Here is a 26,933-nt window from a genome sequence, read left to right on the forward strand (position 1 = left end):
GTGGACATTTCCAAAGTACATACCTTAGTGAAGGACACCAAGATACATTTCAAATTAAAAACATCAAAAACACTTTCTTTACTGAGAGGGTAGTGGATGCATGGTGGAAAAGCCATCCAGCAGAAGTGGTAGAGACAGTGAAGGAGTTTAAAAATGCATGGGATAGGCATAAGGTTATGCTAGATATAAGATAAGGCCAGGAACTAATAAAAGTATTCAGAAAATTGGGCAGACTAGATGGGCCGAATGGTTAATCTGCCAACACATTCTAAGTTTCTACAAGTCAGGAGAGTGGCAGTTTTCTGTCAAATGTGCTGCTTGTTGGTTGCCCCTGGTCTAGTTCAACAAGTACAAATTAGTCATCTAATTAAACAAGTTTAAAATAACATTTATATAAAGACTGCTTGTGTTATACTGGTATAAATTTTTTTAAAAATTCTAACCTTTCTTTTTTTTTTTGTATTGAGAGTCTGCAACTCCTAACCAAACTCACCCACCTTGATGTTAATCACATGATCATCATGGTTGTTTAGCTACTTGGTTAGGTAAGGTTTATCAGAGTAGGCGGCCGTCTTCTACACACAGACACCTACACCACGCTGCCGCATATATCAAGGAATTGGGATGGGTCACGACTCACGGGTGGTTGGCACTGGTTGCACTGCAGGCAGCTTGCTTCTTCCCTCTCACTCACTTTCCCCATACTAGGTGGTGTCATGTGGGTGAGGCCCCAACCCCACAAAACGTGGTGCTATCTGCATAAAGGAGGAGTCAGGACCAGAATTCATTTGTCCTGCTCCTCCCTTCCCTTCGCAAAACGGGTGGCGGACACTGCAAGGGCCAGTCACGGACACCAGTGTCCGTGTACAGACACCTTGCTTATCCCTGTTAACAACAATGAATATAAATTCATCAAGATAGAACACCGGTATTCTACTATCTCCCCAAAATACATAAGAGTCTGTCTAATCTACCGGGACGTCCAATAATATCTGGGATAGGATCCCTAACTTCAAATGTCACAGTATGTTGACCGATTTCTACAGAAATATGTACAAATCCTACCTTCACATAGACTGGCAGGATAGTTTCACATTAGTAACTTGTGATGTAAATTCCTTATATACGAATATAGAACACAATCTAGGAATTAGAACCACAGATTTGAATTGAAACCCTCTGTCATCTACATTTAAGCCAGCATTCTACCCACTTAACTATCTTAGCATCTATTCCAAGGCAATACATTTTGTGAATACGTTTCTTATGTGGGACGGTGTCAAATGCTTTGCTAAAGTCTAGATATGCAACATTTATGGCTCCTCCCTGGTCTATTATTTTAGTTACATGGTCAAATAAATCAATTAGTTTGTCTGGCATGATATTCCAGCAGTGAAACCATGCTATCCTTTGTCTTCTAAGTTGTTTGTCTGAAGGAAAGATACAAGTCTTTCCTTTAAAAGAGTTTCCATTAATTTCCCTGCAATTGAGGTCAAACTTACAGGTCTATAGTTATCAGAATCTTCCCTACTACCCTTTTTATGAAGAGGAACTACATTGGCAATTTTCCAGTCTTTTGGAACAACTCCTGTTAGAAGTGACTGATTAAATATATCAGCTAATGGAGTAGCTATTACGGATCAAAGTTCTCTTAGAACCCTTGGATGAATATTATCTGGTCCCACAGACTTATTTACTTTTATTTTTGATAAAGCCCTTGAAACCTCTTCCTCTGTAAAAAGAAAAGTACTACTCACATTATTATTTAAATTAACATCCCTTCATATAATCTCACTATCTTTACCATCTGTTGTAAAGACTGAACAAAAGTAATCATTTAAACAGTTTGCTATTTGTTTATCTTCTTCCACTACTCTATTATCATTCATGACTCAGATAGGGCATGCAATTTAAAACAACTTTCCAATTTACTTTTATCATCAAATTTGCTTTGCTCTCTTGGTATTCTTTGTTGAAAACTAAACCTAGGTAGGCCATATGCTAATTTCTAACCTGTTGAATTGCCTCTTTTCTCAGTGCATTTTGACAGTTTTTGATAATTAGACACTGCTAGTTCATTTGTGCCATATAGATAGCATTGTGCTCACTCCCGTGGAGTTATTTAAGAGTCAGCACTGATTGGCTAAAATGCATGTCTGTCAAAAGAACTGAGATAAAGGGGCAGTCTGCAGTGGCTTAGAAACAACATAATCAAGATTATCTATTTTTTTAACCAATAACAATTCTGGAGTAGACTGTCCCTTTAAGAGAGCAACAAACTATGACAAGGTGAGGGAGAAGGAAAAGTAAACACTATTTCACAGAAAAGTAGATAACCTAAACTTTCTTGGGAGAATGAGAAAAAATAAACATTTTCATATGTCTTTAGCACAAGGCAGCAAAATAAATAATGTATGTTGCAATAATTTTATGCTTTTAATAGTGAAACCTTTAAAGGGACATTCAACACCAGAATTTTTGTTGTTTAAAAAGAAAGATAATCCCTTTATTACCTATTCCCCAGTTTTGCATAACCAACACAGGTATAATAATACCCTTTTTACCTCTGTAATTACCTTGTATCTAAGCTTCTGCTGACTGCCCCCTTATTTCAGTTCTTTTGACATGCATTTTAGTCAATCAGTGCTCACTCCTAGGTCACTTCACATGCATTAGCTCAATGTTATCTATATGAAACACATGAACTAATGCCCTCTAGTGGTTAAAATGCATTCAGATTAGAGGCAGTCTTCAAGGTCTAAGAAATTAGCATATGAACCTCCTAAATTTAGCTTTCAACTAAGAATACCAAGAGAACAAAGCAAAATTGGTGATAAAAGTAAATTGGGAAGTTTTTAAAATTGTATTTCCTATTTAAATCATTAAAGTTTTTTTTTGGACTTGACTGTCCCTTTAATTCATTGCTAAATTTGGAGTTTAAAGCCAGTTTAAATTGTAAACTTTCTAGGGAGCAGGCTCCTATCAGCCTTGCCTTACTGCATAATCTGTCTCAACAATTACTGAGAAGTTCCTCAACATTTGGAAGGGAAAAGTTTAGCTTTAGAAAATTTTAACTAGCTATGCAGGTTCTGGATGTGAAGGAGAGACATACATTGCAGTACAGTGCTCAAAAAAGAGCCCAAATAGTTTACATGATTTATTGGAAATGTTTGATCATCAGGACTTAAGTTAGAAATTGTGTTGCCCAATAGGATTTGACAATTTTCTGGGTAAACTTTTTTTTTTTTTACTTTTTGATTAATTGGGTTCTTCAATTAGTCCTCTGAACAAATGACTGAGATATAAAATCAATGACTAATTTATCTTATCTATATGGGTTTTATATCAAGACTGAGTCATCATTACCTCATTGTTTACAATTTCAGGTTCATCTTCTACCGAGATGTCAACAGGAACAAAAGCATTAACTAAAAGTGAGGAGAAATTAGCTTCAACCGGTAAGCTCTTCACAATATCTAAGCTGATATTGTTTGATTTTTCCTCTCTGATAATTTATGTAATGCTGTAGAAAGGGACAATGGCCCCTAGTTATCAAGCCGTCAACCTCAAATACGCTGGAATTCTGCAGCGTATTTAAGGCGAGGCTGATTCGCCTTAGTTATCAAGGCCTACACACCGGCAAAAGTAGAATCTGGTGACGTAAGCATCGATCTGCCGGACTCAGTCCGACACAGATCGATTCTTACATCACTCCAGTTGTTCCGAACGCAAGTTCGGCACTATCTGACTACTTTTGGGAGTTATCAAAATCCCAGCAGGTATGCTCGGCACTTTTACAGCCCAGCGTACCTGGTTTTCAAACCGCCGCCCTGGAGGTGGCAGATCCCATAGGAATCAATGGGAGTCAGACCATAGCGAAAGTTCAAGTTCGCTGCTGCCTGACAACCCATTCATTCCTATGGGAAGTGTGTACACCTAACACCCTAACATGTACCCCGAGTCTAAGTACCCCTAATCTGCCCCCCTACACTGCCGCCACCTATATTAAACATTTTAACCCCTAAACCACTGCTCCCGGACCCCGCCACAACTCTAAGAAATCTGTTAACCCCTAAACCTCCACTCCCGGCCCCCGGCGCCACCGACATAATACCTATTAACCCCTATCCTGCCCCCCTATACTGCCGCCACCCATAATAAATGTATTAACCCCTATCCTGCCACTCCCTGACCCTGCCGCAACAAAATAAATAGTTTAACCCCTAAACCGCCGCTCCCGGACCCCGCTGCCACGTATATTAAACTTATTAACCCCTAATCTGTCCCCCCTACACCGTCGCCACCTATAATATTTTTATTAACCCCTATCCTGCCCCCCCTATACCGTCGCAACCTATAATAAAATTATTAACCCCTAGGGCTGAGTCTAACCCTAACCCTAACACCCCCCTAAATTAAATCTAATTTAAATCTAACAAAATAAATTAACTCTTATTAACTAAATTATTCCTATTTAAAGCTAAATACTTACCTGTAAAATAAACCCTAAACTAGCTACAATATAACTAATAGTTACATTGTAGCTATTTTAGGATTTATTTTTATTTTACAGGCAACTTTCAATTTATTTTAACTAGGTAGAGTAGCTATTAAATAGTTATTAACTATTTAATAGATTACCTAGCTAAAATAAAGAGAAATCAACCTGTAAAATAAAAACTAACCTAAGTTACAATTACACCTAACACTACACTATCATTAAATAAATGAATCCTATTTAAAACTAAATACTTACCTGTAAAATAAACCCTAAGATAGCTACAATGTAATTAATAATTACATTGTAGCTATTTTAGGATTTATATTTATTTTAAGGTAACTTTGTATTTATTTTAACTAGGTACAATAGCTATTAAATAGTTATTAACTATTTAATAACTACCTAGCTAAAATAAATACAAAATTACAAGTAAAATAAATCCTAACCTAAGTTACAATTAAACCTAACACTACACTATCATTAAATAAATGAAATAAATTAAATACAAATACCTACAAATAAATACACTAACTAAAGTACAAAAAATAAAAAAATAATTTACAAACATTATAAAAATATTACAACAATTTTAAGCTAATTACACCTACTCTAAGCCCCCTAACAAAATAACAAAGCCCTCCAAAATAAAAAAAATCCCTACCCTATTCTACATTTAAAAGATACCAGCTCTATTACCTTACTAGCCCTTAAAAGGGCCTTTTGCGGGCATGCCCCCAAAGAAAACAGTTCTTTTGCCTGTAAAATAAAAATACAACCCCCCAATATTAAAACCCACCACCCACACACCCCTACTCTAACCCACCCAAATCCCCCTTAAAAAACCTAACACTACCCCCCCTGAAGATCTTCCTACCTTGAGTTGTCTTCACTCAACCGAGCCGAATTCTTCATCCAATCCGGGCGATGTCTTCATCCAAGCGGGGGCTGAAGAGGTCCATCATCCGGCTGAAGTCGTCTATCAAGCGGCATCTTCAATCTTCTTTCTTCTGGCTCCATCTTCATCCCGCCAACGCGGAACATCCTTCCTCCACGACGAACTCCCGACGAATGAAGGTTCCTTTAAGGGACGTCATCCAAGATGGCGTCCCTCAGCCAATCAGAATTAAGGTAGGAAAATTCTGATTGGCTGATTGAATCAGCCAATCAGATTCAAGTTCAATCCGATTGGCTGATTGGATCAGCAATCAGATTGAGCTTGCATTCTATTTTCTGCTCGGAACAGCCAATAGAATGCAAGCTCAATCTGATTGGCTGATTGGATCAGCCAATCGGATTGAACTTGAATCTGATTGTCTGATTCCATCAGCCAATCAGATTATTCCTACCTTAATTCCGATTGGCTGATAGAATCCTATCAGCCAATCGGAATTCGAGGGACGCCATCTTGGATGACGTCCCTTAAAGGAACCTTCATTCGTCGGGAGTTCGTCATGGAGGAAGGATGTTCCACGTCGGCGGGATGAAGATGGAGCCGGAAGAAAGAAGATTGAAGGTGCCGCTTGATAGAAGACTTCAGCCGGATGGAAGACCTCTTCAGCCCCCGCTTGGATGAAGACTTCAGCCGGATGATGGACCTCTTCAGCCCCCGCTTGTATGAAGACATCGCCCGGATTGGATGAAGAATTCGGCTCGGCTGAGTGAAGACAACTCAAGGTAGGAAGATCTTCAGGGGGGTAGTGTATGTTTTTTTTAAAGGGGGTTTGGGTGGGTTAGAGTAGGGGTGTGTGGGTTTTAATGTTGGGGGGGGTTGTATTTTTATTTTACAGGCAAAAGAGCTTTTTTCTTTGGGGCATGCCCCGCAAAAGGCCCTTTTAAGGGCTGGTAAGGTAATAGAGCTGGTATCTTTTAAATGTAGAATAGGGTAGGGATTTTTTTTATTTTTGGGGGCTTTGTTATTTTATTAGGGGGCTTAGAGTAGGTGTAATTAGCTTAAAATTATTGTAATATTTTTATAATGTTTGTAAATTATTTTTTTATTTTTTGTAACAGTTCTTTTTTTATTTTTTTATTTAATTTATTTAATGATAGTGTAGTGTTAGGTTTAATTGTAACTTAGGTTAGGATTTATTTTACTATTTTGTATTTCTTTTAGCTAGGTAGTTATTAAATAGTTAATAACTATTTAATAGCTATTGTACCTAGTTAAAATAAATAGAAAGTTACCTGTAAAATAAATATAAATCCTAAGATAGCTACGGTAAATATTTATTTTTAAATAGGATTAATTTAGTTAATAAGAGAAATATTATTCAGATTTATTCAATTAATATTTAAGTTAGGGGGTGTTAGGGTTAGTGTTAGACTTAGGTTTAGGGGTTAATAATTTTATTACAGCTGCGGCGGTGTAGGGGGGTTAGGATAGGGGTTAATAAATGTATTATAGGTGGCGACGGTGTAGGGGGGGCAGATTAGGTGTTAATAAGTTTAACATAGGTTGCGGCAGTTTAGGGGTTAAACTATTTATTTAGTTGCGGCGAGGTCTGGGATTTGCAGGATAGGGGTTAATAACTTTATTATAGGTGGCGGCGGTATAGGGGGGGGCAGGATAGGGGTTACTAGGTATAATGTAGGTGGCGGTGGGCTCCGGGAGCGGCGGTTTAGGGGTTAATACATTTATAAGAGTTGCGGCGGGGTCTAGGAGCGGCAGTTTAGGGGTTAATAACTTTATTTAGTTGCGGGGGGCGTGGGTAAAGGGGGTAGAACAGTGTAGTTAGTGTGGGTGCTTAGTGACAGGCTAGCAATAAAGCTGTCAAAAAGCCGAAGAGCAGCGAGATCAGATGAGTGATAACTATATGTGCTGCTTGTTGGTTGCCCCTGGTCTAGTTCAACAAGCACAAATTAGTCATCTAATCAAACAAGTTTAAAATAACATTGATATAAAGACTGCTTGTGTTATACTGGTATAAAATGTTTTAAAAATTCTAACCTTTCTTTTTTTTTGTATTGAGAGTCTGCAACTCCTAACCAAACTCACTCACCTTCATGTTAATCGCATGATCATCATGGTTGTTTACCTACTTGGTTAGGTAAGGTTTATCAGAGTAGGCAGCCATCTTCTACACACAGACACCAGCACCGCTGCTGCACATATCAAAGAATTGGGATGGGTCACGACTCATGGGTGGTTGGCACAGGCTGCACTGCAGGCAGCTTGCTTCTTCCCTCTCTCTCACTCACTTTCCAAATACTAGGTGGCATCCTGTGGGTGCAGCCCCAACCCCACAAAACATGGTGCCATCTGCATAAAGGAGGAGTCAGGACCAGAAATCATCTGTCCTGCTCCTCCCTCCCTTTCGCAAAACGGGTGGCGGACACTGCAAGGGCCAGTCACGGACACCAGTGTCAGTGTACGGACACCTTGCTTATCCCTGTTAACAACAATGAATATAAATTCATCAAGATAGAACACCGGTATTCTACTATCTCCCCAAAATACATAAGAGTCTGTCTAATCTACCGGGACATCCAATAATATCTGGGATAGGATCCCTAACTTCAAATGTCACAGTATGTCGACCGATTTCTACAGAAATATGTACAAACCCTACCTTCACATAGACTGGCAGGATAGTTTCACATTAGTAACTTGTGATGTAAATTCCTTATATATGAATATAGAACACAATCTAGGAATTAGAGCCACAGATTTGAATTGAAACCCTCTGTCATCTATCTTTAAGCCAGCATTCTACCCACTTAACTATCTTAGCATCTATTCCAAGGCAATACATTTTGTGAATAAGTTTGTTATGTGGGACGGTGTCAAATGCTTTGCTAAAGTCTAGATATGCAACATCTACGGCTCCTCCCTGGTCTATTATTTTAGTTACATGGTCAAATAAATCAATTAGTTTGTCTGGCATGATCTTCCAGCAGTGAAACCATGCTATCCTTTGTCATCTAAGTTGTTTGTCTGAAGGAAAGATACAAGTCTTTCCTTTAAAAGAGTTTCCATTAATTTCCCTGCAATTGAGGTCAAACTTACAGGTCTTCCCTACTACCCTTTTTATGAAGAGGAACTACATTGGCAATTTTCCAGTCTTTTGGAACAACTGTTAGAAGTGACTGATTAAATATATCAGCTAATGGAGTAGCTATTACGGATAAAAGTTCTCTTAGAACCCTTGGATGAATATTATCTGGTCCCACAGACTTATTTCTTTTATTTTTGATGAAGCCCTTGAAACCTCTTCCTCTGTAAAAAGAAAAGTACTACTCATATTATTATTTACTGTAACATCCCTTAATATAATCTCACTATCTTTACCATCTGTTGTACAGACTGAACAAAAGTAATAATTTAAACAGTTTGCTATTTGTTTATCTTCTTCCACTACTCTATTATCATTCATGACTCAGATAGGGCATGCAATTTTAAACAACTTTCCAATTTACTTTTATCATCAGATTTGCTTGGCTCTCTTGGTATTCTTTGTTGAAAACTAAACCTAGGTAGGCCATATGCTAATTTCTAACCTGTCGAATTGCCTCTTTTCTCAGTGCATTTTGACAGTTTTTGATAATTAGACACTGCTAGTTCATTTGTGCCATATAGATAGCATTGTGCTAACTCCCGTGGAGTTATTTAAGAGTCAGCACTGATTGGCTAAAATGAATGTCAGTCAAAAGAACTGAGATAAGGGGGCAGTCTGCAGTGGCTTAGAAACAACATAATCAAAGAGGTAAAAAGTGTATTAATATTGGCTATGCAAAACTGGGGAATGGGTAATAAAGGGATTATCTATTTTTTTAGCCAATAACAATTCTGGAGTAGACTGTCCCTTTAAGAGAGCAACTAACTATAATGACAAGGTGAGGGAGAAGGGAAAGTAAACACTATTTCACAGTAAAGTAGAAAACCTAAGCTTTCTTGGGAGAATGAGAAAAAATAAAAAATGTCATATGTCTTTAGCACAAGGCAGCAAAATAAATAATGTATGTTGCAATAATGTTATGCTTTTAATAGTGAAACCTTTAAAGGGACATTCAACACCAGAATTTTTGTTGTTTAAAATGAAAGATAATCCCTTTATTACCCATTCCCCAGTTTTGCATAACCAACACAGTTATAATAATACCCTTTTTACCTCTGTAATTACCTTGTATCTAAGCTTCTGCTGACTGCCCCCTTATTTCAGTTTTTTTGACAGACTTGCATTTTAGTCAATCAGTGCTCACTCCTAGGTCACTTTACACACATGAGCTCAATATTATCTATATGAAACACATGAACTAATGCCCTCTAGTGGTTAAAATGCATTCAGATTAGAGGCAGTCTTCAAGGTCTAAGAAATTAGCATATGAACCTCCTAAGTTTAGCTTTCAACTAAGAATACCAAGAGAACAAAGCAAAATTGGTGATAAAAGTAAATTGGGAGGTTGTTTAAAATTGTATTCCCTATTTAAATCATTAATCATTCTTCTTTCTCTTTTTCTTGAGCTGTATTAGACAGACCACACTGAAAAAGAAGAGAAAAGAAAAAAAGGGTGATATATTGTTGCAACTTCGAGGGTATAGCTAGAACCTGACAAAAGATTTGATTCGAAGATGTAACAGAGTGCTATCTTTTTCTGCTTGCTTTTTTTTTCCGTTTATATCTGTTTTAGATGTGACTGCAATTGAAAGCATAATTTCAGAGGGCTCCTTGCCTCATTAAAAACTCACATACCTCTTGGAGTTAACTAGGAAACAGGCTGGAAGAGAGCAAGGGATAGGAGAATTAACTCTCCTCTCTTTTTCTGTGTCCTTTTATTTGAACTGTAATTTAGAGCAAGCATTGTATAGCTAATCCTGTTCCTGTTATCAGCACTAAACTTGTAGGAAGCTTAAGTCATTTCTCTCTGCTTGCTTTTTTATTGTTTATACTCACTATATATATGCTTGCACTTGAAAAACACATTTTCAGAGACTATATTCATATACTCCTTGGAGTTAAATAAGGAACAAGCTCCTAGATAGGCAGAAATAAGAGAATTAATCTATTTTTCTATGAAAAATGAGCCTGCATGAATTTGCACTGCACGATTCTCTTTCCTTAGTCATGAACACCTTCAGTCACAAGTAAAGTGTCAGACTAACCAATCTGTTAATATCATTACCAATAAACCTGCAGAAGGTTTACTGAGTTGAACAATTCCTGTGGTGTTTAAACTGCTAGCTAAGAGATGATGTTCTGTTATAGAAAGAGGTTAGGATCTATGACTAGGGAATTCCCCCGGGATAGGGAATGTTTAGTTTACTTTTTTGTTATGGGTTGTTGTTTTTTTGTTTGTTTTTTTCTCCTCTCTCTCTCCTTCTCGCTCCCTCCCCCCTAAATAAATGGCTTCAAAAGTAAATAAATTAAAAATAATATCTTGGAATGTAGGGGGCATTTCGACTCCTATCAAACGGAAGGCAATACTCACCCATCTAGGTAAAGCCCATGCAGATATCGGTTTCATACAAGAAACCCATTTAAATCTTGAGGAATCTCTTAAATTAAAAATGCAATGGGTTAGAGAGGTCTTTGTAGCACCAAGTATCAGGAAAAAAAGAGGCGTAGCTATATTGATAGGGAAAAAATCCCACGTAGAAATATTACAATCTGAGGTTGACTTGGAGGGGAGCTATGTCCTGGTGAAACTTAGAGCTGCCCAGAAAATCTACACACTATGTAATATATATGGACCAAATATATCTGACCCAGGGTTTTGGGATCATATTCAATCTAAGATTTTATTATTGTCTGAAGGACATTTGATTCTAGGGGGAGATTTTAATATGGCACCTCAATCTCCCCTAGATAGGCTTAGAAGGGACTCCATGCAATTGAAACAGAAAAAAGATAGCATAGACACTAAGATTCTTAACAAAATCAAGCAAAATTTGGCACTTCGTGATATTTGGAGAATCCAAAATCCTGACACTCAGGATTTCACCTGTCTCTCCAAAGCCCATAAAACACTTTCCAGGATCGACCTATTTCTTACAGATGAGCGATTACCTATTACAAAAATAAAAGCAGGAATAATGCCGGTTCTTCTTTCTGACCACGGGCCTATCTTTTTAGACTTACATCTTGGTCATTCAAAACCCAAAATATCACATTTTTTTTTCCCTTATCATTTAACAGACCTAAAATTCAAAGAATGGATTAGAAATAAGTTCAATGATTATGTCAACTTTAATAGTGATTATGTTGGGCATCCAGATATTTTCTGGGAGACTGCTAAAGTAGTGTTAAGAGGGGAAATCATCGCCTATGTTGCCATCTTAACTAAAAAGTTGAAATCAAGAGAAAAAGAGATTAATAGTCATCTAATTAATTCATATAATCATTTCCTACTTGAAAAAAAATCCCTTAAACTGGGCAAAATATATCCGGGCTAAAAATGCCAGAGACACTTTCATAATGACCCAGGAAACACACAGGGAACTTAGATTTCAAGCTAAATTATACAGATTTGGCAACAAGTCTGGAAAAATGTTAGCCAAACTAGTTAAAACCGAAGGAAAGAAACAAACTATTGAAAAACCTCACAATAATGGGAAGCAAATATCAAAGCCTGAGGAAATCTCTGACTTATTTTCAGAATATTTTCAGGATTTATATACCTGCAAGGGATACGATGTTTCGAGCTGCTGAGTTTTGGAACAAAATTACTCATCCAACAATCTCAGATGAAGACAATATTAGTCTTAACTCTCCTATTACAAAAGAAGAGATAGAGAAAACAATTTCTAAGCTTTCCTCAAATAAAGCCCCAGGCCCAGATGGGCTACCACATGAATTTTATAACATTTTATCAGCTGAAGTAGGGCCTTTTCTAGGCAATCTTTATAATGAGATCTATGTTAATGGTAAATCAGTTTCACCTTCCTTCTGCTCCTCATTTACAACTCTGATCTTAAAGGGAGGGAAAGATCCTATGCAAAAAGAATCATACAGACCAATTGCTCTGCTTAACTCTGATTTCAAAATTATGTCTTCTATTATTGCATCTAGACTTCAGCCCATCTTAGCAAAAATAATTAATACGGACCAAGCCGGTTTCTTGAATAGGCGTAACTCTGCGGCAAAAATCAGAGAGCTCCTTATTGTAATGGATCATTTTCAGAATCTTCCCTCTGAGGGGGGGGGGGGGGGGGGGCCTCCCTGATCTAGCCATTCTGTCAATTGACGCAGAAAAAGCGTTTGACTCTGTAATTTTCAATCATTTAATAACCTCTCTAACAAAATTTGGGATCCTGGGTAACTTCCTTAAATTTGTGGAAAATTTACATAATCATTCTCAAACGAGATTAATAATAAACGATACTGTCTCATCTCCAATCACAATGGATAGGGGTACGCGTCAGGGGTGCCCTCTCCCCCCCTCTCCTTTTCGATATCGCTATCGAACCCCTAGCAATTATGATAAGAAAACATTTAGAAGGTATAAAGATACAAAACTATGAGATAAAAATAGGTTTATATGCAGATGATTTACTAATCTATCTGTTCAATTCAAAATTAAATATACCAAAACTCCTCCAAATAACTGATCATTTTGGCTCCTTCTCGGGATATAAGGTGAATAAATCAAAATCCGAAATATTCTGGTTTAGAAGAAATAGCAGCTCTATTTTAGTTACTCCATTTAAAGTGGTTACAGACTCTTTTAAGTATCTAGGGATTCATATACCGATTAGTGTAAAATATTTATATAAATTTAATATATCCCCTATACTCTCTACTATCAGGGAGAAACTCAAAACTTGGCAGAATCTGCCTTTATCAGTCTCTGGTCGTTCAGAATTGTTCAAAATGGTTCTCCTTCCCAAGCTTCTGTATATTCTCCAGAACCTACCTCTAATCCTATTGGAAAAAGACGTTTGTTTCTTTAATACCGCAATCAGACAATTTTTATGGCAAGGGAAAAGGTCCAAGATGTCTCTTACTAAACTTACTGTGTCAAGGGAATATGGAGGCTTGGCACTGCCAAATATTAGAGCATATAACTTTAGCTTCTTAGCACGCATAGTTGCCAACTGGATCTACACTAAAAATTACATTTTAAACAATGAATTAGAAATAAACGTCTGTGCGCTATATCTCCCTGTGGCTTTGATCCACTCATTACCAAAGGAACTGCCAGCAAATATTAAGAGACTCAAAACTATATCTAACCCCATTAAGGCATGCTGGAAGTTAACTGGATCTCTTTCAGTGTCCAGCAGTGCCTCGAAACATCTTCCCTTGAGAGGGAACCCACGATTCCAAGCAGGTTTAAAATCAGAAGTTTTTGATAGATGGCATAATAATGGCTTGGATAAACTAATTTATATAATAGACAAAGATAGGAATTGTATCAAAAGTTTTGAGGAATTAAAAACTGAATTTAATCTACCTAATAAAGACTTCTTCGCTTACCTGCAAATAAGGCACCTCGCTATCGAAATAATTAAAGAACAAGGATATGGCTGGACACTAGGCAAGCTGGAAAGCTGGCTCGCCTTAGCAAAAATTGGCCTTATGTCTATTTCCCCATGCTATCAAACACTTATTAATGATATAGGAGTCCCGTTATTAGAAAATTTCGCCCTAATATGGAGCTCACTGATACCTCAGAGCAATATTGAATCGAAAAATTTACAATTATCAATCAATAAAGTTGCATCTTCTACATTATCGGCCACATGGCGAGAGTATCACCTTAGGCTCCGTCACAGGACATACTTCACCCCTGAGAAAGGCCATAGAATTCATAATCAGCAATTTAATAAATGCCCCAAATGTACCTATCCAGCAGCCGATTTGATTAATATGTTCTGGTCTTGCCCAAAAATAAGAAATTTCTGGAACAGACTAGAGTTCTGGCTCAAAACTACAATAAAAATTAAGTCACTCTCCTTGTCATTATACCAAATTATACTGTGTCTGAAGCCGGAAGGTAGCTATCAGGATAATGATAAAATAGTAACTCTTTCTATATTAGCTACCAGATATTTGATTTGTAAGAAATGGAAATTGAGAGCTCTTCCTACAATCCCTGAAGTCAAGAATTATTTAAAACAGCAATGTGTACTAGAACAGAAGGACACAAACATCAATAAAGAATCAGATATAAGGAATTTCTTCAACAAATGGGCAGCTTTTATAAAAACATTCCATGAAAGTGAAATTGACTATTTGATCTTCCCATTTAAAAATTCAGAGATAGTTCTTCTCGGTATCTGGTAAATGGGGAGAGGGGAGAGAGATATGATTTTTTTTTTTTTTTGTTCTTGTTGTTGTTTTTGTTTGTTTTGTGTTGGTCGATTGGGTGGTTAACTGGCCAGTTATCCCTTTTCTCCTTTTTTTTTTATAAGTTGATTTTATATTAGAATGATTGGTTTTCATGGTGGGTGAGAAAATTGAAGGAAAAAATCCAGCAGTGAATATAATTAACCTCTGTTTTTTGTATTTTTTCGTTATACTGATAACGTACATTGCTACAAATTCTGCATAATATCAAGAACATTGACAATAACTGCCATTTTGGCTCATATTTGTTTTGTAAAATGACCTGCCCTGCGTGGCATAAGATATGTTCTTGTTTTCTTTTTTTATATTGAACTGTATACAGTATAATGCTGGTTGTAAATAAAGACTTTAAAAAAAAAAAATTGTATTCCCTATTTAAATCATTAAAGTTTTTTTTGGACTTGACTGTCTCTTTAATTCATTGCTAAATTTGGAGTTTAAAGCCAGTTTAAATTGTAAACTTTCTAGGGAGCAGGCTCCTATCAGCCTTGCCTTACTGCATAATCTGTCTCAACAATTACTGAGAAGTTACTCAACATTTGGAAGGGAAAAGTTTAGCTTTAGAAATTTTTAACTAGCTATGCAGGTTCTGGATGTGAAGGAGAGACATACATTGCAGTACAATGCTCAAAAAAGAGCCCAAATAGTTTACATTATTTATTGGAAATGTTTGCTCATCAGGACTTGTGAGAAACTGTGTTGCCCAATAGGATTTGACAATTTTCTGGGTAAACTTTTTTTTTTTTAATTTTTGATTAATTGGGTTCTTCAACTAGTCCTCTGAACAAAGGATTGAGCTATAAAATCAAGGACTAATTTATCTTATCTATATGGGTTTTATATCAAGACTGAATAATCATTACCTCATTGTTTACAATTTCAGGTTCATCTTCTACCGAGATGTCAACAGGAACAAAAGCATTAACTAAAAGTGAGGAAAAATTAGCTTCAACAACCCATAAAATACCTACAGCTAGCACTGAACTTGTAACTACAATAAATGAAAATACAAAGTTTATAAGTCCACGGTACACCTCAACCGGTAAGCTCTTCACAATATCTATGCTGATAGTGTTTGATTTTTCCTCGCTGATCATTTATGTAATGCTGTAGAAAGAGACAATATCTGAAAACAGGATTGGCATGGGGAAGAGTGATATAGCTTTATTTATTTATTCTTTATATGATGCTGATGCTTTTCAGTATCGGTTTTATAGCTTAAAGCTATTAGATTTTAATCTTGCTCATCTCTTATAATAACTATTTCCATCTAAAGGGGAAGAGAGTCCACGGCTCCATTCATCACTATTGAGAATTAAGAACCTGGCCACTAGAAGGAGGCAAAGACACCCCAGCCAAAGACTTAAATACCTCCCCCACCTCCCTCATCCCCCAGTCATTCTTTGCCTTTCATCACAGGAGGACGACAGAGAAGTGCTGAAAATCAGAGTAGTCTCTTATGGAGGGTAGTACTCTTCACATTGGGACTGGAGTTTTAAGTAGTCCTGTCAGCCTCTCAGTGAGAGCCTGGGTGAAAGTTAGAGTCCAGAGATGCAGGGAGAGTCTTTATGCAAACCCATCCTGACTCATTTTAACAGCTTCTCAAGCAATCAGCGTTGACAAGATTAACTGCCTCCTTTTTACACTCAAGTCCATTTCAGGAGCAAGGCTACTAACCTGTCACACTTGAAGGGCTGTGTTCCTGTTCCATTGTGTAGATTCTGGTAAGATGGTTTTATTTTTATTATATAATGATAACACGGAAGACAGGGTCACTGTGTGGCGCCTTTTATCTTTTAAAATAATCAAGGGTAAATATTCCTGGAAAGGGGATTATTGAACAGGGAAAGTTTATACATGATATTGTTTATTGTGTCATTGCTGTGTTATGTGGGAGATGAGGCTCTGGCAATGTGTGGAACTCTCAAGTGACTAACGGGAGAATGGCGCAGCTCTTCTTTTTTGGCGCGTTTTCTCTTTAGCCAGAGGCTGTTCCTGCGGTGCATTCCATGTGACTGGATGTGGCTATCTACTTCCTTTGTTGATCAGCGGTGTAGGAGACAAAATGGTTTCTGTAGTCCGGGTCATAGGAGGTGGTGAGTGCCCCGGCCATTGGAGGTATAAAGGTGCCTATGAATATCAGCGCAAAAGAGGGCTCGCACTCTTTAACTAGGTCTCATTCCTGTGTTTATTGTGAGGAGGTTCTTGTAGAACAGCCTGCTCAACTATCGTCCACATGCCTTAATAAAGTTACATCTAAGAGCAAACGGATGTCTAGTACTACTGATTCATCCACCTCTGAGGGCTCCCCGTCTCATGAGGTGCGTTCCCTGCATCCATTTCCTATTGCACATGCAGCGCCCCAGGGTCCAACCATTACTCCTGTGGGAGAGATTTATTAGCCGTCAGATTTTGCGGATCAACTGCAAATGGCAGTTATGAAAATGATCCTTGCCTTACCACGTTCTGCTAAGCGAAAGTGTAGGGCGTACCATGGCGGTCCAGCCCAGGGGTTGTCTATGCCTGAGGAGATTTCGGAGGTGTTATACAATGACAATGCCCACTCCGACTCTTTGAAGGAGGCCCCTTCTGGGTTGGAGTCCATGTCATCTAAACCTCCTGCAACGAATGAGCCTGACTTTAGGTTTAGGATGGAACATTTGCGCTTTTTGCTGAAACAAGTGCCTTCTACTCTGGAGGTTCTGGAACCAAAACATCCAGAAGAACCTGCGATTCCTAAGCTTAATAAAGTATATGAAGACAGGGTGGTGCCTCAGGCCTTCTCGGTTCCTGTTAAGATGGCAAATATTTCTAAGAATGAATGGGAGTGATTAGGTTCTTCCTTTTCCCCTTCTTCTTCCTTTGAGAAACTGTTCCCCGTCCCGGACTCTCAGTTGGAGCTGTGGGGTACTGTCCATAAGGCGGACAACTATTCCCCTAGAGGATAGTTTGTTGTTTAAAGAGCCCATGGATAAAAAGTTAGAAAGCATATTAAGTAAAATGTTTCAACACACAGGGTTTGTTTTTCAGCCGGTGGCGGCTGTAGCCGCGATCTCCGGATCTGAAGCATATTGGTGTGAATCCCTGTGTGAAATGGTTGAGGGGGAGACTTCCATCGACAAGATACTGGACAAGATTAAGCGCTGAAGATCGGCAATTCTTTCATATGTGATGCCAATATGCAAATTTTCTGCCTGAACGCTAAGGTGTCAGGTTTTTCCGTCTTAGTTTGCAGGTCTGTGGACATGACCTCTAAGTCAAGGCTGTTGTTGCTGCCTTTTCAAGGAAAGATTCTGTTAGATCCAGGATTGGATTCGATCATATCCATGGTTATGGGAGGTAAGGGAGCTTTTCTACCACAGGATACTGCAGGACAGATAGGTTAGCATGCTAAGGCACTGTGGCTGAGCTCTGTAGCAACCCAAGGGTTGCAGGTTTGATCCCCGGCGAGGTCCACTCAGCCTTTCATCCTATCGAGGTTGATAAAATGGGCAGCGACTTGAGACCCTTACGGGTGATTAGCCACGCTTTACAAGTACCCAATACATACATACAGGATACGAAGGCTAAGCCTAAAGGATCTAACTTTCAACCCTTTCGTGCGGACAAGGCCCAGTGCCAGCAGCCCACTGTGAAAGCGGACCAGTCCAAGGGTACTTGGAAACAGGCTCTTTCTCGGAACAAGTCTAAGCAGAGCAAGAAGCCCGCCGAGACAAAGTCGGCATGAAGGGGCGGCCCCCGACTGGTCTCTGGACCAAGTAGTGGGCAGATTATCTTTCTTCTCAGAAGCATGGTTACAGGACATTCAGGATCCTTGGGTTCTGGATGTTGTTGCCCAGGGCTTCAGGATAGGGTTCAGATTCCATCTGCCCAGGGGAAGATTCCTCCTATCCTGTCTTCAAGACCGGAAAAGAGAGAAGCCTTTCTAGAATGTGTGAGAGATCTCTCCTCTCTAGGTATCGTTGTACCAGAACCCCAAGCAGAAAGGGATCTAGGGTACTATTCAAATCTTTTTGTGGTTCCAAAGAAGGAGGGCATGTTCCGCCCGATTCTGGACCTAAAGTGTTTGAACAAGTTTCTGAGTGTTCCTTCATTCAAAATGGAAACGATCAGATCTATTCTGCCCCTATTTCAAGAGGGACAGTTCATGACAACCATAGACTTGAAGGACGCTTACCTTCATGTGCCAATCCACAGGGACCAGTTCAAGTTCCTGAGATTTGGATTTCTGGACCAACACTTCCAGTTTGTGGCCATTTCACTTTGGTCTGACAATGGACCCGAGAGTCTTCACGAAGGTTCTGGGGGTGCTACTTGCGGTGGCCAGAGCCAGAGGCATTGCTGTGGTGCCCTATCTGGACGACATCCTAGTCCAGTCGTTATCACTCAGTATCGCAGAGGATCATTCAAAGGCTCTTCTTTTTTGCTCCAATCTCACGGTTGTAAGATTAACTCAGGAAAGAGTTCCCTGATTCCCAGGAACAGGGTGGCGTTTCTAGGTACAATAATAGATTCTATGTCCATGAAATTTTTTCTCATAGACCGTCAACGCAGGAAGATTGCGTCCTATTGTCTTGTCCTTCAGTCCTCCTCAAGCCCCTCAGTGGCTCAGTGTATGGAGATGATCTGACTCATGGTTCCAGCATAGACATCATTCCATTCACCAGGTTCCATCTCAGACCTCTTCAGTTGTGCATGTTGAGACAGTGGAACGGCGATCATTCAGATCTATCTCAGCAGATATCCATGGATGCTCGGACCAGGGACTCCCTCTCTTGGTGGATTCGTCCAGAGCAACTGTCTATGGAGACATCCTTCTTGAGACCGTCCTGTGACCACGGACGTGAGTCTGACAGGATGGGAAGCTGCTTGGGGTGCCAGAATGGCACAAGGCAAATGGTCCCGGGAGGAGTCTCACCTTCTGATAAATATTCTGGAACTCCGAGCAATCTAAAAAGCTCTGAAGTCATGGACTCCTCGGTTCAGCTTCATCAGATTCCAGACCGACAACATTACCTCTTGGCTTACATGAACCACCAGGGGGGTACGAGGAGCTCCCTGGCTATGAGGGAGGTGTCTTGGATCTTGGAGTGGGCAGAGTCCCACAACTTCTCGCTCTTAGCGATTCACATTCCAGGTGTGGACAACTGGGAAGCAGACTTTCTCAGCAGGCAATCCTTCGACCTGGGGGAATGGTCTCTTCACCCCAAAGTGTTTGCGGAGATTTGTCTCAAATGGGGAACGCTGGTGATAGACCTCATGGTGTCCAGACTCAATTGCAAGCTACCCCGATATGGGTCGAGGTCCAGGGATCCCCACTCCCCAGGCAGAGCTGGTAGATGCCTTAGCGGTGCGTGGGGGGTTCAACCTAGCTTACATTTTTCCACAGTTACCACTTCTACCTTGTGTAGTGGCACGCATCAAACAGGAGCGAGCTTCGGCCATTTTCCTGTAAATTAACTCTAAACGTTTCTAAAAAAAATGATTGCTGCCATGTTAGAACTTAAAGGGACATAAAACCCCAAATTTTTCTTTCATGATTCAGATAGAATATACAATTTTAAACAATTTTCCAATTTACTTCTATTATCAAATTGTCTTTGTATTCTTGTTATCCTTTGTTGAAGAGCAGGAAGTTAAGTTCAGTAGTGTGCATGTGTCTGCAGTGCTATATGGCAGCAGTTTTGCAACAATGGTATACATTAACAAGAGCACTAGATGGCAGCACTATTTCCTATCATGTAGTGTTCCAAACATGTGCATGCTACCTATCTACATATATCTTCAACAAAGAATAAAAATAGAACAAAGCAAATTTGATAATAGAAAAACATTGTAAATGTTTTTAAAATGTTATTCTTTATCTGAATCATGAAAAAAATTAGGTTTCATTTCTCTTTAAAGGGACAGTACAATGTAGACTTTACTACATTATTTAGCTTTACTTTGGCATTTAAAATAGCTGCTTTTGCCTGTAGTATCCTCACCTATACTGAGAAGTTATGAACACATAGCCAGCAGAGGTTTGGTATGCTTTTTTAAGGGTTTTCTTTGAGGAGGAAAGTGAAATGTGCATTTATATGGTGACAAAATTACTTGAACCAACCCTGATTTAAATATAATTTATTATTGACTGGTATTTCGTGGCTGGACTATACCTTTGCATGGGGTCATACTGACATAATACAGAAAAATTCTCTTCTGTGGAAAGCACAGATTAGGCAGAAATAAACTGCACCCTGGGTGGGTACCATCACATTATGAAATATTCCCCATCCCATCCTCTTCGATCAATCTCTGACTTACGTCTCTCCACTCCGGTTATCTCTACATCCCACTCCTGTCTCTAAGACTTCTCACGTGCTGCTCCTGTCCTTTGGAACACTCTACCCCCCTCCATAAGACTATCTCCAACCTTGTATAGCTTCAGGCGCTCCTTGAAAACCCACCTATTCAGAAATGCTTACCATCTCTCCATCCTTCATCCGAACCAAACTAATGCATGAACTACCTGACTCACTGCTGCAACTACAACCGATGTAACAAGCTACCCCAACCTTATGTCTCTGTACGCTAAACCTGTAGACTGTGAGCTCTCCAGAGCAGGGCCCTCTTCCTCCTGTACTAGATTTGTTTAGTTTTGTATTGTTTTGTATTTTATAAAAAATCTTTGTCATTGTATACCCCTATCATTGTACCCAGCACTATGGAATTTGGCGGGGCTATGCAAATAAAAGATAATAATAATAATAATAATAATTAAACATTTTACAGGTAAATACTTTTGGGGTCTCTTAAACATTGAACATGACATAGAATGCCCTTTGAACATTTAAGTGATTTGAATTAGAATATTGTTCATAACACTGTGTAAACCCAATGGGAAAGCTACGTGAAAAAACTGGAAAAATATTTATTTGAATTGGTCTGCTCACTTCAACATAAAACATTCTATTAACATGAAATTTAAAATAATAATAATTGAATTAATCGTTTATAAATCACTAGCCTTTGTTAGATTTGTGATAACAGATGTAGATAAAAAGAAAATGATACTGAACAAATGTGTTAAGGTGATTAAAGAGATGAATATTTCTACATGTTTATAATATATATATATAACTGTTTTCTTTCACTGCCAGTGAGTTGTACACCCGTCATCTCTTTGAAATGTTTATGGAGTGAATGGTATGATGTGGATTTCCCTAGTTCTGGTCTTAATGAAGGTGATTATGAAACCTATGACAACTTTAGGAAAGCTGGATTAAATGTGTGTGAGAAACCTCTTGATATTGAATGCAGAGCAGAATCATTCCCTGATTTAACACTAAAGGATCTGAAACAAATGGTGACCTGTGATGTCAACTATGGACTTATCTGTAACAACCGAGACCAGGAAGGTTACAAGAGCATTTGTTTAAACTATCAGGTCAGGGTGTCCTGCTGTGAGGAGTATACAATCTGCAGCACAGTAGAAAGTACAACTACTTCCATGTCAACAGCCACCACAACAGAAAGTGTAACAAGTCCAACACAAAGCACTGCTACTCCGCTGTTCACAGCATCTCCAACCTCCACCACTAGAGGCAACACAACACAAACCACAACTTCTCCAGTGTTTCCTTCAGAAGCCACAACAGAGTCATCAATTCCTAAAGAGCCTTTAACCTCAACTTCTACTCTAGGTAAGTTTTACAATTCATGATAAATATTTTGGCATCTTTTGTTGATTTTCAAGACATTGATCCATTATCATAGAACACTAAAGTGTATAAGAGCAGGATATCCTCTACCCATGCCTTAGCCAAAAAGACAAATACTTTTATTTGTTTAGTAAGAAAAGTCAACAAAAGTTTTAGCTTTTATTTCTGATTTTTTCAATATTAAAATCATTTTCATGAAGATTTTATATTAAGTATATTCAGCAATATCCCTTGAAATGCTGGTAATAATGACATAAATGATATAAAAGCAAAGAAGATTCTTCTAACTGATTAGAACATTTCTATAAAGTGCTGAACTTTCACTATGGACCATTATTTAAACTTCTAGTTTGAAAACATTTAATACTATGATAAATATTAACCAATTTATAATGGAACTAACCTTGAAAAGACATTTTATCAAAAACCCATTAGAAAGACAAATTGTTAAAGAACAAGAAACATTTAGTAATTATATACACACAACACTAAAACAAAAATCACAGTATTATCCAACACAAAAAAAGGGAAACATAGAAATGTTCGAAAAATAGTTAAAAGAAGATATTCAAAAATGTCAACTGAATAAAAAGAAAAAACTAAATTTATCTGAGAAAGAAAGAACAGTGCTAAAAGATCTTAAAAATGACCCAATAATTATTAAAAAAACAGGCAGATAAAGGAGGGGGTTGTCATACTGAAAAGAGAGGACTATATAACTGAAGCAAACAGATTATTGGGAGACAGTGAGACATAGAAAATACTTAAATTTGATCCAATACACTCACAAATTAAGGGACTTTAACAACATTCTAAAACAGAAGGGATTATTAACAACAATGAATATAAATTCATCAAGATAGAACACCCCAGAACACCGGTATTCTACTATCTCCCCAAAATACATAAGAGTCTGTCTAATCCACCGGGACGCCCAATAATATCTGGGATAGGATCCCTAACTTCAAATGTCACAGTATGTCGACCGATTTCTACAGAAATATGTACAAACCCTACCTTCACATAGACTGGCAGGATAGTTTCACATTAGTAACTTGTGATGTAAATTCCTTATATACGAATATAGAACACAATCTAGGAATTAGAGCCACAGAACACTATCTGTACCATGATTATGAAATGAAGACACCACAGGTAAAATTTATTATAGAATGCATAACATTTATTCTAGAAAATAATTATTTCAATGTTAATGAGAATTTTTATCTGCAAAGAAAGGGAACGGCAATGGGCATGAGGTTTGCGCCCAGCTATGCAAATTTATTTATGGGATTATTCGAAAAAGAACATATTTTAGAATCCCCATGGAGCGCAAACCTTGTGCTCTTTAAGATGATCATTGATGATATCTTTATAATTTGGAGGGGTGACCATGAACCTTTAGACCTATTCTTTGAACACCAACAATTGGGGTATCACCTTCACACATGAGCAGAGTAAAAAGAGTATCCATTTCTTGGACGTAAGGATTAATATCATTGATAATAGCATAGCTACAGAAACATATTTTAAGGCCACAGATGTTAATAATCATATTCATCCAGATAGTTGCCACCTTGAAAGGTCGATAAATAATATTCCACAAGGACAATTTTATAGAAATAGAAAAAATTGTTCAGATAAAGAGGTCTATCAGCAACAGGCAGACATTTTAGAACAAAAATTTAAGGACAGGGGATATGAAGAATCTAGGATAAAAGAAGCTAAAAGGATAGCAACAAATAAAAACAGGAAAGAATTACTGACATGTTAAACAGGAAATAAACAGCAACAAAACAATGATAAAAGAGGTCTGTCTTTTATAACTGAATATAGAGAGGATCATAAAATTGTGAAAAACAATACACATTGGCATTTGATCTGGAAAGACCCTCTCCTGAGTGATCTAATAGACAAATACCCATCAGTTATATTTAGAAAAATCAGAAATTTCAAAAGTATATTGGCCCCTAGTCAATTTAAAAAGAAAGGACTATCGAGAGATGTAGACCTATATAAAAGCAAATTATTATTTTTTTTCATGCAATAGTTGTAAGGCATGTAAGTTTGTGGTGAAGTGTAAGGTAGTAACATCAACAAATAATGGATATGAGCACCATATAAGATAAATTATTAGATGCTCAGATACTAATGTAAGTTTTCTATATATAAAATATTGGATATGGGCGATCTGCTCTGATGAGATACAATGTGTAAGAAATATGTAAGAATGAATAAAATGCACAATTAGGAATCTTTGGATAACATTGATCCTTGAAAATGCAAAAATAGGAATCTTTGGATATGTGTGTGTAAACAAATCTACAATCTAACCAGAACACTAAAAAGATGAACCAATCAAAGAGAAGAAGGAGGAGATTGATATACTTAAATAAACCAGCCAGATCACCAGTAGGTTATACGTCTTGATAAAGGCGCATTACAGCGCCGAAACGTGTAGATAATCCACAAGGAGATACTGGCTTTCTATTTATAGGATATTGAACGTTCAAATTCAATACAACATTGGGATTTAATGCTACCGGTTTTGAAAAAAACGCCTCTGAACTACAATGATCTGAACCGACACTCCGATTGGCTCCAAAATCACGTGAGGAATCAAACGTTAGTGATTGGGTAGAAGGTTCCACTGAGGAAGTGAGAGAATGCTGTGACACTGAGACCGGAGATCGGACAACCGCGGATTTACCAACAAACATTAGAGCACTCTTCCATAACCCAAGGAGTCAGAGAGGTCGTGTAAGAGGATCTGGGGGAACCCGGTGACAAAATACACGGAAGCTTTATACTCAAAAAATACACACATTCATGAAATAGTCTGAGCTCAGCACTTGGGTGCAAGTTTTCTCTGTGTGTTGTATTAATTGTTTTGTAATTTCCCCTATGGTTCTTGCACCCAGACCTGTCTGAGGTTAACTGCCTGTGACTCTGGTGACAGCACAGCTTCTTGTGAGTGCCACTGACCACCCAGGGCTGGGCATGGTGCACGGTCATGGGATGTGTACCCGGTCCGGTCTAGGAGTGCAGTCCCCTTCCATGTTCTGAATATTACTGGGGTGATTACATAAGCCATTGCACCCTTCCCTTGTTCCCAGTTTGTTTGGATTTGAGAGCTTGCATTGTGTCGCTGTTTTAGGGTCCCAGGTTTTGGAAAGGACCTTGACGTGGTACCTGGGCTTGTCCCATTTGGCCAGATGCGGTAACTAACCTTTCTATTTTTGCTTTTAAATCATAGCTGTGAGCTTGCTAGTGAGTGCAGGGTTTTCTCTGTGTGTTGTAATAATTTGTTTTGTAATTTCCCCTATGTTTCTTGCACCCAGACCGGTCTGGGGTTAACTGTCTGTGACTCTGGTGACAGCATGGCTGATTGTGAGTGCCACTGAGCACCCAGGGCTGGGCATGGTGTAGGGTCATGGGATTTGTTCCCGGTCCGGTCTAGGAGTGCAGTCATCTTCCATGTTTTGTATATTACTGGGGGTGATAACATAAGCCTGTGCACCCTTCCCTTGTTCCCAGTTTGTTTGGATTTGAGAGCTTGCATTGTGTGGCTTTTAGGGTCCCAGGTTTTGGAAAGGACCTTGACGTGGTACCTGGGCTTTTCCCATTTGGCCCGATGCGGTTAGTCAATTTTTTGTTTTAATCTTAGCTGTGAGCTTGCTAGTAAGTGCAGGGTTTTCTCTGTGTGTTGTATTAATTTGTTTTGTAATTCCCCTATGGTTCTTGCACCCAGACCTGTCTGGGGTTATCTGCCTGTGACTCTGGTGACAGCACAGCTTCTTGTGAGTGCCACTGAGCACCCAGTGCTTGGCATGGTGTAAGGTCATGGGATGTGTATCCGGTCCGGTCTAGGAGTGCAGTCCCCTTCTGTGTTTTGTATATATATATATATATATATATATATATATATATATATATATATATATATATATATATATATATATATATATATACACACACACACACATACAGTATATATATATATATACATTTTTTCTTCAGAAAGTGTATATATGAGTATAATACTTTATTTTAATGTATTTATTGTCGTGTATTTATGTTTGTGCTACTTTTTTTGAACCCTTACACATTACGCTAGGTCCTCAGGCGCTCTAATTCATTGAGGGCAAATTTTATTAAAACTCAAGCACAACTGTTTACTTTCAATTTGTAATGTGTGTAAGTTAGCATGGTCACAATATTGCTTATTGCGACATGTGTTAACATTAGAGTACAACACACAGAAATAGTCCAGCACTCGGTCACAAGCTCTCAGCTAAGATTAAAAGCAAAACTGGAAGAGTCAGTTACCGTATTTGGTCAAATGGGACAAGCCCACACAAATGCAGCCACGCACACAAATGCAAGCGCTTAATCAAACAAACTGGGAGCAAGTCAGGGTTCACCCTGGGCATATACAAAACT

The sequence above is a fragment of the Bombina bombina genome, chromosome 7 (assembly GCF_027579735.1).
Source record: "Bombina bombina isolate aBomBom1 chromosome 7, aBomBom1.pri, whole genome shotgun sequence".
Lineage (NCBI taxonomy): Eukaryota > Metazoa > Chordata > Amphibia > Anura > Bombinatoridae > Bombina > Bombina bombina.